Source organism: Camelus bactrianus, chromosome 23, assembly GCF_048773025.1.
Source record: "Camelus bactrianus isolate YW-2024 breed Bactrian camel chromosome 23, ASM4877302v1, whole genome shotgun sequence".
NCBI classification, from domain to species: Eukaryota; Metazoa; Chordata; class Mammalia; order Artiodactyla; family Camelidae; genus Camelus; species Camelus bactrianus.
This window is the reverse complement of record NC_133561.1, coordinates 16,774,133-16,790,186: the sequence shown is the minus strand read 5'-3', so window position 1 is coordinate 16,790,186 and position 16,054 is coordinate 16,774,133.

The window sequence follows — 16,054 nt, the reverse complement described above, 5'->3', positions numbered from 1 at the left end:
GGCAGCTGCTTTATACTCTTTATAAGAGTTCAACCATGAACAGAAGACGAGGTAAGAAGGTGGCCCATAGACATGGTAAATTGGTGGGAATGTAAATTGGTGCAGCCACTATGGAAAACGGTATGGAGGTTCCTTAAAAAACTAAAAATAGACTTACCATATGATCCAGAAATCCCACTCCTTGGTATATATCCAGAGAAAACTATAATTCAAAAAGACACATGCTCACCAATGCTCATAGGAGCACTATTTACAATAGCCAAGACATGGAAGCAGCCTAATTGCCCATCAACAGATGACTGGATAAAGAAGAAGTGGTCTATAAACACAATGGAATATTACTCAGCCATAAAAAGAATGAAATAATGTCATTTGCAGCAACATGGATGGATCTAGAGATTATCATATTAAGTGAAGTAAGTCAGACAAAGACAAATATCACATGACTTCACTTACATGTGGAATCTTAAAAAAAATGCAGATTTTATATACAAACCAGAAATAGACTTGTGGACATAGAAAACAAACTATGGTTACCAAAGGAGAAGTGGGAGGGAGAAATTAATTAGGAGTTTGGGATTAACAGATACACATTATTTTATATATAAAATAGATAAACAAGGACCTACTGTGTAGCACAGGGAACTATATTCAATTTCTTGTAATAACATATAATGGAAAAGAATCTGAAAAATATATATATGTATATGTGTAACTGGATTGCTTTGCTGTACACCTGAAACTAACATTGTAAATCAACTAAGATATAAGCAAACAAACAAATAAATAAATAATAAATAAAATGGGAAAAAAGTGTTATTTTTTAAGATGGAAAGATTTCATGCCTGTTTATAGCTTTCAGAGAAGGAATTGTGAGAGATGGAAAGATTAAAAAATACACAAGAAAGAGGAAAGCAAGATCTCAGAGGAAACAGGAATGAGAGGACCAAAGGCACAGATGTGTGAAGATGGAAGATTTACCATTGCCTTTGAGGTGGTGGGGGAGGAAGGGAAGTTGGGTAAGGATATAGGGGTTTTTGTCTAAAGGTGAAAACAAGGGAAGTTAAGACAATGCCAACTATGCCTTCTGTCACAATGAGGAATGTAAGAGAGCAATTCAGTTCAATTCAGCAAAACGGGAAGCACTAGGAGCTGTGCCAGGCATGGGAGACCCAGCTGTGAACAAGAACAGGGCCTCATGGTGATCACCACTTAGAAGGAATGGTGACAAGATTTCCACTGGGAGGGTTCCCATCACTGAGTTCCAGCATCCCCAAGCTCAGCCCAGCCCCATCCCCTAAAGAGAGGGAGCAATCAAGCTGAGGAAGAAGGTAAGGGCCCTTCTCCTTTCAAATGTCTCCAGTCACACTCCGATGCCTTCTTCCAGCGAGGTAATTCTTTCCAGCTGTGGAGAAATGGCTTCCAAAAGGCTATCAGAGTGTCCTTTCTAAACTGCTCACATGCACAGTGTCATAAAAGAAAAATTCCTTTCATTCCCAGTCAGGAAGAGCAGGGCCTTTGCACCCTTTGTGGTTATCCTTTTGGCTTCATTTTTACACACACACACACACACACACACACACACACACACACACACACACACACACACATACATATCTCATTTGAGCATTAAAACAACCCTCTGAGGGTGGTCTACGAACCCTTACCACAATTCTGAGAATCTGAAAAGCTCTGCAAAACAAAAGTATCTTGGTAACTCCTTTGGTGAAAAACTTGACCTGACCTCTCTATTTTTGTAGTCTTTAGTTGTCCCACTTGGTGCATTTGGCCTGGGCTCTGCTGGTGGTATGAAGTAATATGCGGCATGTACACCATGTACACCATGTCACCTTTCTAGAATCCAACAAGCTGTGAAGTCTGAAAGACATGTGGCCCCAAGGATTTTGGATAAGAGATGAAGGATCTGTGCAACTCTCCTTTACAGGTGATAAAGAAATCAGGTCCGAGAAATAAATTATACTAAAGAGATTGGCACTGGACTTCGCTCTTCATTGTTCAGCAAGTGGCGAGCCAGCCGATGTTAATCACAACAGGAAGTATGATTGATTTTGATTTTTAGAAAATGTAACTAGTGGCAGTAGGGAAGCTGGATTGGTGAAGCTGAGCCTGGGTGCAAGGTCAAAACCAAAAGCCTTTGTTCTTTCACCCAAGTTGGTTGCCTCCTGTGATTGTTTTCATGTCCTTGCCTCCCATTCAATCCCATTCGATCCCTTTCCCACCACAGTGTCTTGCACTGTATCCCCACCCCACCCCTCAACTGAACTGGCTTTCGCAAGGTCACCAACTGCTCTCAGGGTCACTAGTGACTTCATGTTGCTCACTCCAGCAGACAGCTCTCAATTTTCTCTTGACCAGATTATTCAGCTGCATTTGAGGCCATGGGCCACCCCTTTGTCCTTAAGACTTCCCAGCCCCTTGGCTTTTTTGATTCCATCCTTCCTTGCTCCTCCTTCTGCCTCTCTGGCTTTTCCTGCTTGGACTCTGTCCTGGCCTCCAATGCCCCCCAGCCCTTCAGCTCTGGGACCCGAGGTATCAGACTGATTTCACCCTCTGTAGTTCTTCGTCGGTGATATTCTTTGGGTTTGCACTTTCAGCTCCGTGCTGCTGGGTCCAGACTTCTTCTCCGAGCTTCAGACTCATACAGCCAAACACCTGCCAGGCCCTGGGCTAACCCCAAAGTTCAATTCTGAGAGATGAAAACAATTTTTCAGCAAGTTGAAGCAATGTATAGCCATAAATATGCTGCTTCCTTTACAACTTATTTTATCATTGCCATTTAGCAAATTATTAGGCATTCATCTACTGTATTTGACTGCCAGGAATTCAATAACTATGTATTGCAGACCTTTTAAGGGCCAACGATTATGTTGGGAAAAATGCTTATAAGTTAATGAGGTCAGGGTCAGAGATAATAAGGCAAATTTACAAATACCTACAATTAAAGACAGAAAACATGTCACGGTGCGGGAGGGAGCATTCTATTCCACAGGATGTGGCAGTACACGTCTGTACTTTTCCATTCCTTTCTGCAAAGGAGGAAGTTCTGTTGTTGTTCTATGATAGAGAGATATGACTGATTGTTTTTTAATTCTTCTGCTTGAAGCTTTTTGTCCCCCTTTGCTTTCCTTGGTTGTCTTCTAAAAACTGTCAGCGCCATACCTGTTGTAGACTAAGAATGGGAGGAGGTTCTTCAATGGATTCTTACTTAACACTTATAGCAGTCCACAGAGCTGCTGGCATGCCGGCAACTGAGTGACTTTACGTCAATTTTCACGCACTAAGCATTTATGGAAACTGTGATACAGCAGGAGTCAAAGAGCTGCTGTTCCTCTTGTACCTCCCCAGGTCTCCTGGGTTCAATGCAAAGCAGAGTGAAACAAACCTGGTAAGGAGAAGCTGACCAGGAAACCGGTTTGCCCAGGAGTTGTATCCAGAATGGGGAGGGAAGGAAACCTGAGGGCATCCTGACTCGGATGCGGGTCAGGGACAGCTTTGGCCTAGTGTCCAGCGGAGGGCAGTGGTGTGCAGACAGTCACGCGGAGACATGTCCCTAAGGCCGGCTGGCTGGCTGATTTCAGCGTTTCCTGAAGGAAAAGGTCCCCAGGGAGCACATAGCTCTAGCTTAGCTGAAGGAGGTGTTGGTGTGTTTTGTTACCTTTTGCTCAATCTCAATTTTTCCTTTCCAGAGACAGCCTCCACTCTTACTTGCCAGGATCTTCCAACCCAGTTTAATTAATTAATTACTTATTGAGCACCTCTTCCATGTCAATCACCCTACTGGGTGTTCTATGCTGAAAACAAAGATGTGCACAGGAAGCTTATGTGCTAACGAGAGAAGAGGAGGGTGCAGGGGTAAGGCGAGTTTACAAATAATCAAAACTGAAGGCAGAAACAAGCGTTTATGGGGATCCAAGCAGGTCTAAGTATTCCCTGCCGTCCCAGGTGTTTGCTGGCGGGGGGAGTCAAGAGGTAAAGACAATATAAGGTGTGACTGTATGAAGCCCAGATCTGACCCCCAGAACCCACATCCAGCACTCCTGGATTCTGTGATCAGAAGCCCAGAGCTGCCTAGGAACATTAAGGATCACCTTGAGGCTAGGGTGTGGGGTGGGAAAGGGATGGAGGGAGGGACAAAGGCCAAGATAGAAGTCACCCTAAGAAACAAAGCCCCTTCCCAAAGCCATGCTCAAGGGGATTCAGGGACCAAAGACTGTGCAAGCACCCTCATGCCACCCCTACTGATAAAGGCATCCCCCAGGCTCAGGGCATAGTTACGAGAGGCTGTCTCTTGCTGTCCCAGTTGCATCCCATTCCAAGAATGCTAATGTTGCCATACTTTGGGCAGGTAATGATCCCTTTAAGGTGAAACAGATTTCAAGTAAAATGAACACACCTCAAAAAACAATGGGAAAAAAAACATTGTTTTGTCCAAGGGTGTTGAGAGAGAACAAGCTCTGATTGAGCCTCCAGGATTGGAAAGGCCACCCTCAGTGCTGCCTCCTCTAGGGGAAGCTGGGTCGGGCCAGGTCAGACACTGCCCAACCCAGGCTCTAGAGACCAGAGGCCAAAGGCAGAGGCACTGAGATTCCTGAGGCTCCTGGCTTGTCAGTTTCATCTGAAACTGATTAAAATGAAATGCAAACCCAAGTAGCTGGGAAGAAAAGTTCAGAATTTTACCCCTGCCTGCTCCCCTCCCTCCTCAGCACACTGTGCTCTGGCCTGGGTCCCATCACTGCTCAGATTTCCCCTTCACCCAGGCAGCCCCACTGCCCAGAAACCCCAGAGAATGGCCCCATTGTAGATGAGTCAAACCAAAATAGCAGCATCTTCTGTTCTCCGCCTTAGGGAGATTCACTTAAAACCCCAAAGTCCCAGATGTGGACGACAATGGAAGTTGTTGTTGCAAATTAGCGATCCTGGAACAGATGAGAGGCAGGTAGTCGGAAAGCAGCCAGTGTGGTGGTTTGGGCTGCGGAGAGAGAACAATTACACCGTCACTCCATTAACCCAATTAGCAATCACAGGCAGGAATTCTGTTAATCACCAAAGAAGCACGGTGGGGAAGGTGGGAAAAGGGGATAACCAACTGGTAGGGGGTGATGGGGGCTGGGGTTGGGGAGGCGGTTCATCGCTGCTGGAACAAAAGGTCTAGAAATAAAACCTCAGTTATTCCTAGGCTGGTAAATGTTATTTTTATCATTTTTTAAATGTTCTGAATTTTTTTTTCTAAATCATGCCCTAGAGCATTTGGTTGATTAGTGTTTGCATTAATTAATAAAACGGATGATATCTCCACTTAGCAGCAGGCTCTGCCATGGAAACTCTCCGGGTGGCCTGGGAAATGGTGACGGTGGACTCTTGATAGATCACAACTGTTATGTCCTCAGTCATTCAGTCCAACAAGTCAGTCAACACATCCTGAGTGTCCACCTGGGACTCGAAGGAGTTTCGTGAGTAGGAGGGTAGACACAGCATGAAGAAGGCATGGCCGTATGCATGACTAGCTGTAATAAATAGTGTTTACATTTAAGACACAAAATTCTGAGCAGAGAAGGGACAGGGTGGGAATCAGGAAAGGCTGCTTAGAGGAGCTGGATTTCAAAGATGAAGGTCAGATTATGACACATGGAATGGGCAGGCTTTAGGATACAGAGAAGGTGTGAGCAAAGGCACAGAGACAAGCTTTTAAGGAGCAAGTGCAGCCCTTCCAGGGGGAGGCTGGGGTCCTCCGAATATGGTGACCTTAGTGGCAGAGATGACTGGTTGGGAAAGAGGGCATTGGAGTGGCCAGTGATGACTGGAAACAGTGAGAAAGATCCTCCCTGCTCCAACCCCCATTTGGACTTTATCTTTTTTAGAGGCCACAGTTGTGAGGTACTGGCCTGGGAGCTTAGTGTGACCACCTGGGGCTACAGGAACCAGGACATTGGTAACTACTGCCTTCATCACAGTAAGTAAAGGGAGAAAGGGAAACCTATGAAGCCCAGCGCACTAGATGCCTGCAAGAGGACAGATGGAGAAGATAAGCCCAGGCCCAGGGGAAGCAATGACTGATTAGGTATCTGCCTGGTCTCCTTCCCCACTCAGACCTGGGAGCCACTGTCCCACAGCTCCCCCGCCTCTCACTCCATTATCACTCTCTCCACGCCCCATTGTACTCTCACCCAATTTCTCTCCTGCTCCAGTTCCCTTCTCACCTTCCCCAGCCTTCCAGCCACTGTGAAAGAGGAAAATGGTAAAACATGCAAAGCCTTGGCTTCAGCACAGAGATGAGGTGTTCCGTGTCTCTTGTATTTGAACAGTTGCAAGCCAGGTGTGCCGGTTGCTCCAGCTCCTGCTAAGCTTCGCTACCCTTTACAGTCTGTCTTCAGGATGCGGGGGCTGGGAGGGCAGGCACTGACCTTTGACTGGGCAGACAGTCCTGCTCAGTAAATATTTGCCAATGACCAGCATGATGACATATGGAGAAACTAACCTCTACCAAAGATTTTTAGGAAAATATTCTTCTTTGATCACTGACCAATGGAATTTCCATATCCCCAGAGGTGTCTCAGGCATATGTGTTGAGATCCATGGAATTGTTGTACAAATTGGGGTGAGAGCTGGGAAACATGTTCGTCTTGGCTTCCGAGCTTCCTTTCTGCTGGGTGTGGGTCACCAGCCTTCTCATAAGCACAGCCTTCCTTCTTCCATTCTGGTTTGAAACCACCCAGGCTCCTAGAAGTTCCTCCATCCCGCCACGCAAGGCTGGGATGTGTTTGTGCCTGAAGTGATGGGTGTGCTACCCCTGCTGCAGCCAACCACATAGCACCCGCCTGTTCTCAAAGCACCAGCCCAAAGCCATTCCAGCCTCTTCTCAGGTTCCATCACTGCCCCAGAAACTGAACCTGGTCCTTCTTTCCCTGGGGCTGCAAGGTTGGCGGTCCAGGAGATGGCTGCCTGGTCTTCCTGTTCCCAGCTCATACAAGTCCAGACCCTTGAGGATACTGGGGTTTTGGAAATTGACTCACTATTGTGTGAGTCAGAGAGAGCCTCAAAGCTCGGGGCAGCCTTCAGAAGTGAGCCGTCTCTCATTCCAGGCAGGAGACTAACAGGTCTCAGTCTGGGCAGAGGTAAGACAACTATTTTGGAAGTACAAGGAAGCCTGGAGAGGCCGTGGTGTGATGCCTGGAGAGCTTCCTAGCGTCCCCATGAGAGCCCCTGGCCCACCTCCCAGCTAAGCTCAGCTGGGAGGCCCGGGCTCAGCTCTAAACAAGCCTGGACAGAAATGGCTGTGAAGCTCACCCTGACCTGGCAGCTCCCACTGCAAGCACAAACAGGCCTTTAGAAACCCTCCTGACTAAGTGGCTGTTGGTTGCTGCTGCGTCATTTTCTGGCGCAGTTCCAGGCGGCTGGCGCCACCTCTTTTCTGTCCAGATGGGGAGGCCAAGGGGGCTCCAGGGAGAGAGCTGCTTTGAAGCTCCCACGTTGAACTCCTGTGCCCCGTCTTGGTGTTGGGAAGCCTTACAGCTGCTCTGCACTGGCAAAGCCTTGTCTCGCTAACTTGGGGCTTTTTGGATCAGGGTGTGGGTGAAGCAGAGTTCTGGCAAGAGCCTTGGCAGCTGCTGCCAAGAGGAGAATGAAGGGAGATAATTAGACCTGGTAATTGGTTTGCTTTTTACTTTTTTACAGGCAACAGGGACTATGGCTGAAAGGAGAAGACGCAAAAGACAGTTGTCCTCCAGGACCAAGGCTACACTGTCCCAATTTTAGGGGAAAATGCTGGTCACCAGTCAGTCTAGCCCTTCCTGTCATGTCTTGCCTGGCACATCTGTCTGGCTGTGAAATGATTCTCTGCACCCCATGCAGCCCCCAGCACAGCAATATAGGTTTACTGTACCCAGGTCCCTTCTAAGCCTGAGACCAGGCATCTTAGAGCCTTGAATCCAAAGGTAACCTTTAGATGGAGTTACCCAACTCCAACGCCTCCAAGAAGAGATGCATTGGGCCTTCTGCAAAGGACTTCATTGAAGGCTTTTGTTTCTGGGCAGAGCTGACTCATCATTGCCCCCAGATAAGTTTGCTCTCTGGGTGGTTTCCAGGCCCCCATCCCTCCAGCTGGCTGTTTCTCCAGCCCAGATGGCTCATATTAGATCTCAATTTGCAATGTGCTACCCTTTGTGGGCACATGTTCTGGATTCGTCCCAAACTGAGCAGCTGATTCACTCGGACGTTCTGGGAAGCCCTCAGTGTTTGATTCCACTTCAGCACATCAGCATAGAAGCTGCGAGTCACATTTCCAGTTTTTGTGTGGAGCTGATTGACTCTAAGCTCAGACACAGAAACGCGGTCCTGAGGTACTGAAGTCAGAGCTCAGGCTGGTTCCTTGGGAGCTGGTACTGCCTTTGGAAGGGCTGCTTCCTCCAAGTCCATCAGAGGTGGACTCAGTGGGGTCAATGACCTGTTTTTGTGGCTGTTTGATGTCTTGGCTGAAAGCAAAGGAAAGACTTCATGACCAGTTTGAGTTCTGAGGGTTTAAGTTTAAACAGGATGGCCTTTCTCTAGCTTTCCTCCTTGCCGGTTATCTACGTATGTATTCAGTAGACGTTATTGAGCATGTAATGTGTGCCAGACATTGTGCTTAGGGCTCGGGGATAAGGATAAAAAGATGATTCTTGCCTTCAAGGGATTTACTGACTAACGTCTGAGATAGGCAGGCACTTAGAACAAAGTAAGTGAGAGCTGATGTAATCCAGTGGTCAAGAGCGCAGACTCAGGAGCCAGACCGCCCGGGCTCAGGTTACTGCTCTGCCACTTATAAGCATGAAACTTTGGACAAATTACTTCACCACTACGTCCACCAGTTTCCTCATCTGTAGAATAAGAATAGTGATACCTACCCTAATGTTTTATAAGGATTAAATCAGCACACATTTAACACATTTAAACATCGGAGAGAGTTTAAAGCTGTAGCATCAAGAGGACCAATTGGATGAAGGACTTAAGAGGAAGGATGGGGTCAGGTGTAAGTCCCAGGATTCTGGGGTCTGGACACGTGTAGCCAGGAAAGCTCTTTTGAGTTGAGGGGCCACTACAGTGTATATATTTTCATTGTGAATAATTTTGGCCTCAGTTTATTCCTTTGTAGAGTGGGGATAATCATACCTTCCCTTTCAACCTCGTTGAGAGAAAGGAAGAAAAACCAATATTTGAATCTGCTGTGTACCAGACACAGTTTTACTCTGAGGATTGGGATAAATAACATATTTTATTTATTTATTAATTTATTTTAATTTTAAATTTGATTTAATTTTTATTGTTTATTTTTAATTAAAAAATATTTAAAATGAGTTTATTTTTTAAAATACATTATAAACTGTAAAGTACAGCACACAGGGTCATTATGATTTTCTCTTTACTCCACGCCCTCCACACCCCTCCTCGCTGGCCAATGGCCTGGATAACAAGAGGTGATGGAGAAGGCAGCACTTCGGTCTGATTTTGATAATAGCAGAAAATGCTGTGGTCCTGTTTTGCCTTCACGTGATATATGATCCGCCTCATGTCCATGCTGCTTAGTTCCTGGTTACTAAAGCTTTGTGACCCCGTGGGAGGTTGGTGATTTCTTTGGAATGGAGAATCTGGGAGCACCAAGAAGTGGAGTGAGAAGGGCTGAGCTGCTTAGAGGCAAAGTTTCCTGACTGATGCGATCAGTTGGGTTAAGCAGGGTAGATTGGTTGGGTTGAGCACACACATTCCCTGCTGCAGACCTGTTTCCTCCAGGTCCTGCTCCTGGGAGCTCGTCTGTGCCTCAGGGCTTCTGCAAGGCAGGCTCCGCACAAAGCAGGAGCTTGTCAATGGAGGTGGGTGGGGAGCACAGACATCCTCTGACTGAGGGGAGAGGCTGGCCTAGAGGGTGGCGGTGTGGGGAGAGTGGCAGCCTCGGCAGCCTCGCTGTTTGCTCACTATCAAGAGCTGCCTTCACACATCCTGGAGAGACTTCTGGGTGAGGTTTCAGAGCTGGCCACCGGGATGACCAGCCAGCTGGCCTGGCAGCCGTGTGGGGGAGGAGGAAGTCTGCGGCAGATTGAGCAGCATTCCGGGCCGGTTTGGGAGACTGGCCAACTCTAACGGGATAACCATTCGCTGCCCTGATATCTGCCAGGAAGTTGGGAAATGAAATCTCAGGGACCCTACCACAGAGAGTCAGAGAGTATGTGGGAGGACTTGGCTGAAGCAAGAATCCTCGGGGAAATCGGTCCATTTCCCTGTCACTTCATTAGCCTCTTTGCAGAACAGAAGCTCTGCCACAGAGACCAGCAATTTTGGGCTCCACAGCTGGTCTGTTCTCTGTACTGCAGCCTGTGGCCTTAGTGGTGATGGGAGAGATGGTTCCCTGGCAGGGCGATGATGAGAGACAAGGTACCCAGGCAGGGTGGTGGAGGTGGGGGTGGGTGGGTATGGTAACATGAAGGACTCCCTGGGCTGAACCCCAGGAATCAGAAGGAGATGCCCTGGCTGCTTTCTCAGCTTCTCCCAGGCCTCTGACAACGTCACACTGTAAGATCAAGACCTTTATTCAACCCTCTTAGAAGTTGCAGGGCCTGCCTAATTAGCTTTATAGACTGGAACCTCACTGTAGTCTGCTTATCTTGCAAGGCTCTTGTGAGGATCATCTGAAACAATGTATGTGGAAATTCTTTGTAAAGTGCTTTAAATGGAAAGAACTGCTCCAGGCACAAAAGCCTCTGGGAATTGCTCCCAGAGAGTAAGAGGACCTAAGTGGAGCCTTTTGGAATTGATCACTCTTCTCTTGAAGACGCAGAGAAAGGACCTTCACATGACCCTTCTTTCTGGCTTAGTCAATATGGGCATCCCTGCTTTCAACTGGTGGCCTGGGGTCCTAGTGCAAAGGAGTTTCTGTGCAAAGATCACAGAACTGATTTTCTTGTCAGGAGAGGTTTACTGCTGACCCCCCAGACAGTGGTCTTCTGGGCAACCTGGAACCAACAGGGGCCCTGTTTTCAGAAGGGGTTGTGTTCGTACATGGACAGTACCTTTTATCTCTCAAGGGTGAGTAATCTATTTGGGATATTTAACAAAAACCAGACATTACCTCACTGGTGTCTTATCCAGAGCTGCTCCAGTCCTCCCATTAATTCCAGTGATCCGGGGTCTTTTGCCTTGTTGAGTGGAATAGGGAGAGATCCATGGACTCTTTCGCTGAGTGAAGGGATTAACAGAACACACACATCTGAGAAGCCCTGTTCTAGTATTTGTATTTCAGCCCTTTCTTTCCCCAGCAAACGTCTGTTTTCTTTATTCCGACAACCCAGCAGGGGAATTAACCCAGCTCATCCCCCAAACCATCCTGACGCTAGTCTAGTCGGGTTTCTCTGGCTCTCTCTTTCCTCAGGGATATGAAGAGTTGATGCATGAACTCGCAGCGGCCTCCCAGGGAAACTTTGGGGAATATTAGCGGCTGGCGGGCCACTCTCGCTGAGGTCAGCGGCTGTTTTCTAACAGACGTGTCAGAGATAGAGAGTGACTCCAGCAGTCACAAGCTTTGTCAGAAGCTACCAGAGGACAGCCTGAAGGTGACTCACATCTCCCCCAGGTGTGGAAAGACCTGCCAGCTTCCTGAAGCAGGACCTACCGTAGGTCAGCAATGGAATGGCCCCCGCGGGCGTCCGCACATGGGAAGGGCAGCTATGGTAATCCCAGGCCAGGCAACGGGACGTCTGTGTCTTGTAGTAGAAACATTGAGGTCCAGTTAAAAACCTCCACATATCCAAAATCACCATATAGTAGGTGCTATGAAGGAATAATTGTTCATTTTGATAGGTGTCATCATGGCATGACGACTACATAAGAAAATGTCCATGGTTGTACAGATGCTTACTGAAGTGTATAGCAGGAAAATGGCATGCCATCTGGGATTTGCAGTAAAACATGTTAGCAGAAATATAAGAAAGAAAAAAGAACGAGACAAAACCTTGCCAATGGTTGAGTCTAGGTAATGGATAATATGATTTCATTACACTGTTCTCTAAACTTTTGGGGATGATTGAACATTTTCATAATAAAAAAAAAATAATAAAGACCACTATGAATAGTGTTAAAAGACAAGACATAGACTGAGAGAAGATATTTAGAACACATGCATCTGACAAAGGATTTGTATTCAAAATGTATAAAGAATTCCTACAAATCATCTTTAAAAAATTTTAACGACCCCATAGATAAAAAGGGCATAAGTTAGAACAAACAAGTCCATTCCTGGAAGGGGAAACTTGTATGATCAATGCCCACACTCACTGGTGAACAGAAAAATGCAAATTAGAAAACCAGACACCAATTTACGCCCATCAGATGAACAAAAATTTTAAAGTTTGGCAATACCAAGTATTAGCGGAGATGTAGAGTTTAACACATATACTTAGAAAGCAATTTGGCAATATCTGTTAGAAATGTTTATATTCTACAACCCAGTATTCTACTTCTGAATATATACCACTCAGAAAGTCTTGGGCAAGGGCACAAAATATACTTGGAACACACACTTGGATGTCCATGACAGCATTGTTTATAATATTTAAAACTAGAAAAAAATGGAGCAATAATTCATGACATATTCCTTATACTGGCACACTACATAGAAGTTAAAATGAATGTATTCCATTATTTTATATATATATAATATAATAATATATAATTCACAGATATGAGTCATATATAGTCATAGTTATACATAATTATAGATTAATTTCTAAAACATAATATGGATACTGAATGAAATGAAAATTGCAAAAGGACATGTGTATTATTATATCACATATATAAACCATTTGAAACATTTGGCCCTCTCTCCCTGTGTCATAAGAGTAAAAGAATAATTGGAAGGGCTTCAGAGCAGTAGAAGGATAGTGCTTATCTCCAGGGAAGGAGAGAGGGAATGAGGATAACTTCATTTTTATCTGTATTTGGTTTTTCCTTAGGAAAAAAATGTAAGAAAAGAGTCTGAAGCAAATATGTCAAAAGACTGACATTTGAATATCTGAGAGGTAGCTACGAGGTGTGTATTATATTGTTCTCTGTACTACTCTGCATATTTCAAATATTTTCTAATTTAAAAAAATTTCTTCATTGAGGTCCTGAAGTGCCCCTCTTCTAAACCTCACCTTTCCCCATGACTTCAGAACCCCCGACTCAACTCACACCTCTATGAAAACGATTCCCAAATCTGATTTACCTCATTTCTCTCCCTGGTGTCATTTCTACATCTCTATCCACTTCATGGCTAGTTCTTCTGTTATCTCAGATTCATCATACAAATCAATTCTCTCTACCGCTGCTGCCTCAAAACAGCTTTTCGTTTAATTTCCGGTTTCTGTCAATCATGCACTCCATAAATGTTAGTTTCTATTTTCATTAGTCCTTTCAACTTTTACCTTTCCCCATTGAGTTTACCATACACAGAACTGCAAATTTGTCATCTTGAAATTCTTCTTTTCTTTCTGAAATGATGGCATTTCTTACCCCTGAAATGCTGTTTTACATCAATTATTCCCAAGCTCAAAAACCTAATGGTGGTCCACTGCTAGCCTAAGAGGATTCAAAATCCTTGACTGTTTGTGTATTACCTTGAAGTCTGCCTCCTTCCTCTTTCTCCAGCTTTGTGGCCCACTGTCTGCTGTCACTAAGGAGATGGCACCAGCACCCAGCCATGCTGCCTGTTTTCCTGTCTTTTTGCCTTTTCAGTCCTGAGATGCTAAGCTTCTAGCTCAGATCAAATGCCTTCTCCACAAAGGTTTCATCCAGCTCTACCGCCAGACCCATTCCCGTAGCAGAACCCATGTGATGCCTTAGGTATAGACAAATCTTTTTGCACAAAACAGGTCCAGAAGCATCTCCTTCCCCTTCCCCAGATCTCTTTCCATTAGTACTGAGCTCAATTATTGGGCAGAGCCAGGAAGCAGAGGTGGGATGAATAGCCATGCTTATGCATGAGGTATCTCATCATATAAACATTAAATCCACCTTTCCCCCTTCCTTTCCTTCCTCCTGGCTTTTCTTCAGTGACATCAGCCATAAAGCAGCCTGGCCTCACATCGGATTTGCAGAGAGGGTAAGGTGTTTTTCTCCGAGTTATGGCAAGAACCTGAGGAAAATGAGATTCCTTTAAGCATAATATTGTATCAATTCTAAGATGCACTTTTTTTTTCACATTTTAATATCTCTGAAATCAGGATGCATTTTTCAATCAATAAAAGTTTTTTTTCTTTCTTGAGGGTATATAAAAATAAAACTGCATCTTACATTGATGGTATCTATAATTAGATGAATTAAAGTATACGGGAAAGTAAAATGCATATAAAATGCAAGCAGCTTTTACTATTTGATATGAATATCAACTATCAGTGTTAAAAAGAGTCTTTGGAACACAGTTCTAGGGGTGCATACTTTTGCAAAAATGGCTCCAAAACAGCATTCTAGTCCATTCCCTCACAAGCAGCACTGTGTACCCGTCTTATCTCCTCTGCCATATTTTGTAAGCTATGAGAGGGCAGAGACCCAGAGGAAGATATATCTCGGAATTCTCTGTGTAAAAAGCAATAAAGAGCAGACATAAAGCCCTGCAAGCAGAAATTCTGAACAAAAGGTTTTCATGAAGGAAGCAACTGACCAGTCCCCAGATAATAGCTGGTGCCCCAGATACTAAGCGAGTGATCACGAATAAACCTCCTGGTGCTCATGGCCTCAGTCTCAGGCTAGACTGCTCTCTGACCTCTTTATGCAGCTTTCTCTCCAGAAGCCCAAGTTTGGGTTATTAGGTAGCTGCTCCAGGCATGTGTTGTAACAACAGAGGTTGCCTGACAGCTTGGTCAGGAATTCATTGTTTATACTCTTAGACTTTCCTGATGTCCCTCCCTCCTGCTTCAGTATCACTAGCACTGGTAAGTCAGCAGACCAGCCTCTTCCATCATCCTCTGTCACCTCCTCATACTGCTTCTACCAACCCTTGGTGAAGCTGGGAGCCCCAGCTTCGTTCACTGTCTCTTGCTGGCCACCTTACAACTTGCCCATTTGGTCCCAATGACTTAGGTAGTAAACTCCCTGGGGTGTTAATGATCTACGTGATCATGGGAGACTCTGAATGCAGTATGGTACTCCATAAATTATTAACTATTGTATTTGTAAAAGCAATGAGCTCTGAGTATCTGGAGGGGGAGGACAGAGAGGGGTTTGAAAACACACGTGCACACACACGCACACACACACACTCAGGATGAGTTTTTCTCAGTGACTCTGTTATATGGTTTTCTGCTCTGCTTTTTTTCTGAAACTAACTGCTTTTGCAGTCATAAATAGGGCTGTTGCCAATTCGGTCCCTGGATGCTTGGGCAGGGGATTGGCTGCAGAGAACTTTTCCTGCTTATGGAAACAGCAAGGGAATTGTGGGTTCCTTCCGAGGAGCCGGTGTGACTGCAGTGATGGCAGGAGGCAGCCAAGGTGATGAGAAGGATGCGTTGATGCAAAAATGTCTGAGATCAGGGAGCCGCTTTCTGCAAGTCAGCCCCTCCCCGTGGCACCCCCAGTGCACCCTCTCTCTCCCTCGCGCTGGCATATCCTGGTGAATAGAGGTCAGGGAATACTATTTTGAGTGCTTAGAGAGGGACAGGAGGCTGCTGGATACATCAGCCTGCTTGTGGGAGGATGAAGGAACAAAAGCATCATCAAGGCTGTGCTAAACACAGATGCTGTTCTTTGACCTTCACTCCACTTGCTACATCACTCCTGGGTGTTTTATCTTTGCCAAAACCACACTGGGAGGAAGCTAGTGAGACAAAGAAGTGACCGTGGAGCCAATTTCTATTTCTAGCCTGTGGCTGACCCTGGCAAGTAACCTTGAGCAGATCATTAACCCCTCCCTAGGGTGATTATATTGGTTTCCAATCATGTCAAGGAACTCCTGTGAAAATTGATAAGTTGAGATTTTAAAGTGCTTCAAGATCTTAGAAGAGATAAATAAACAGTATCACTGTGTTTTAGG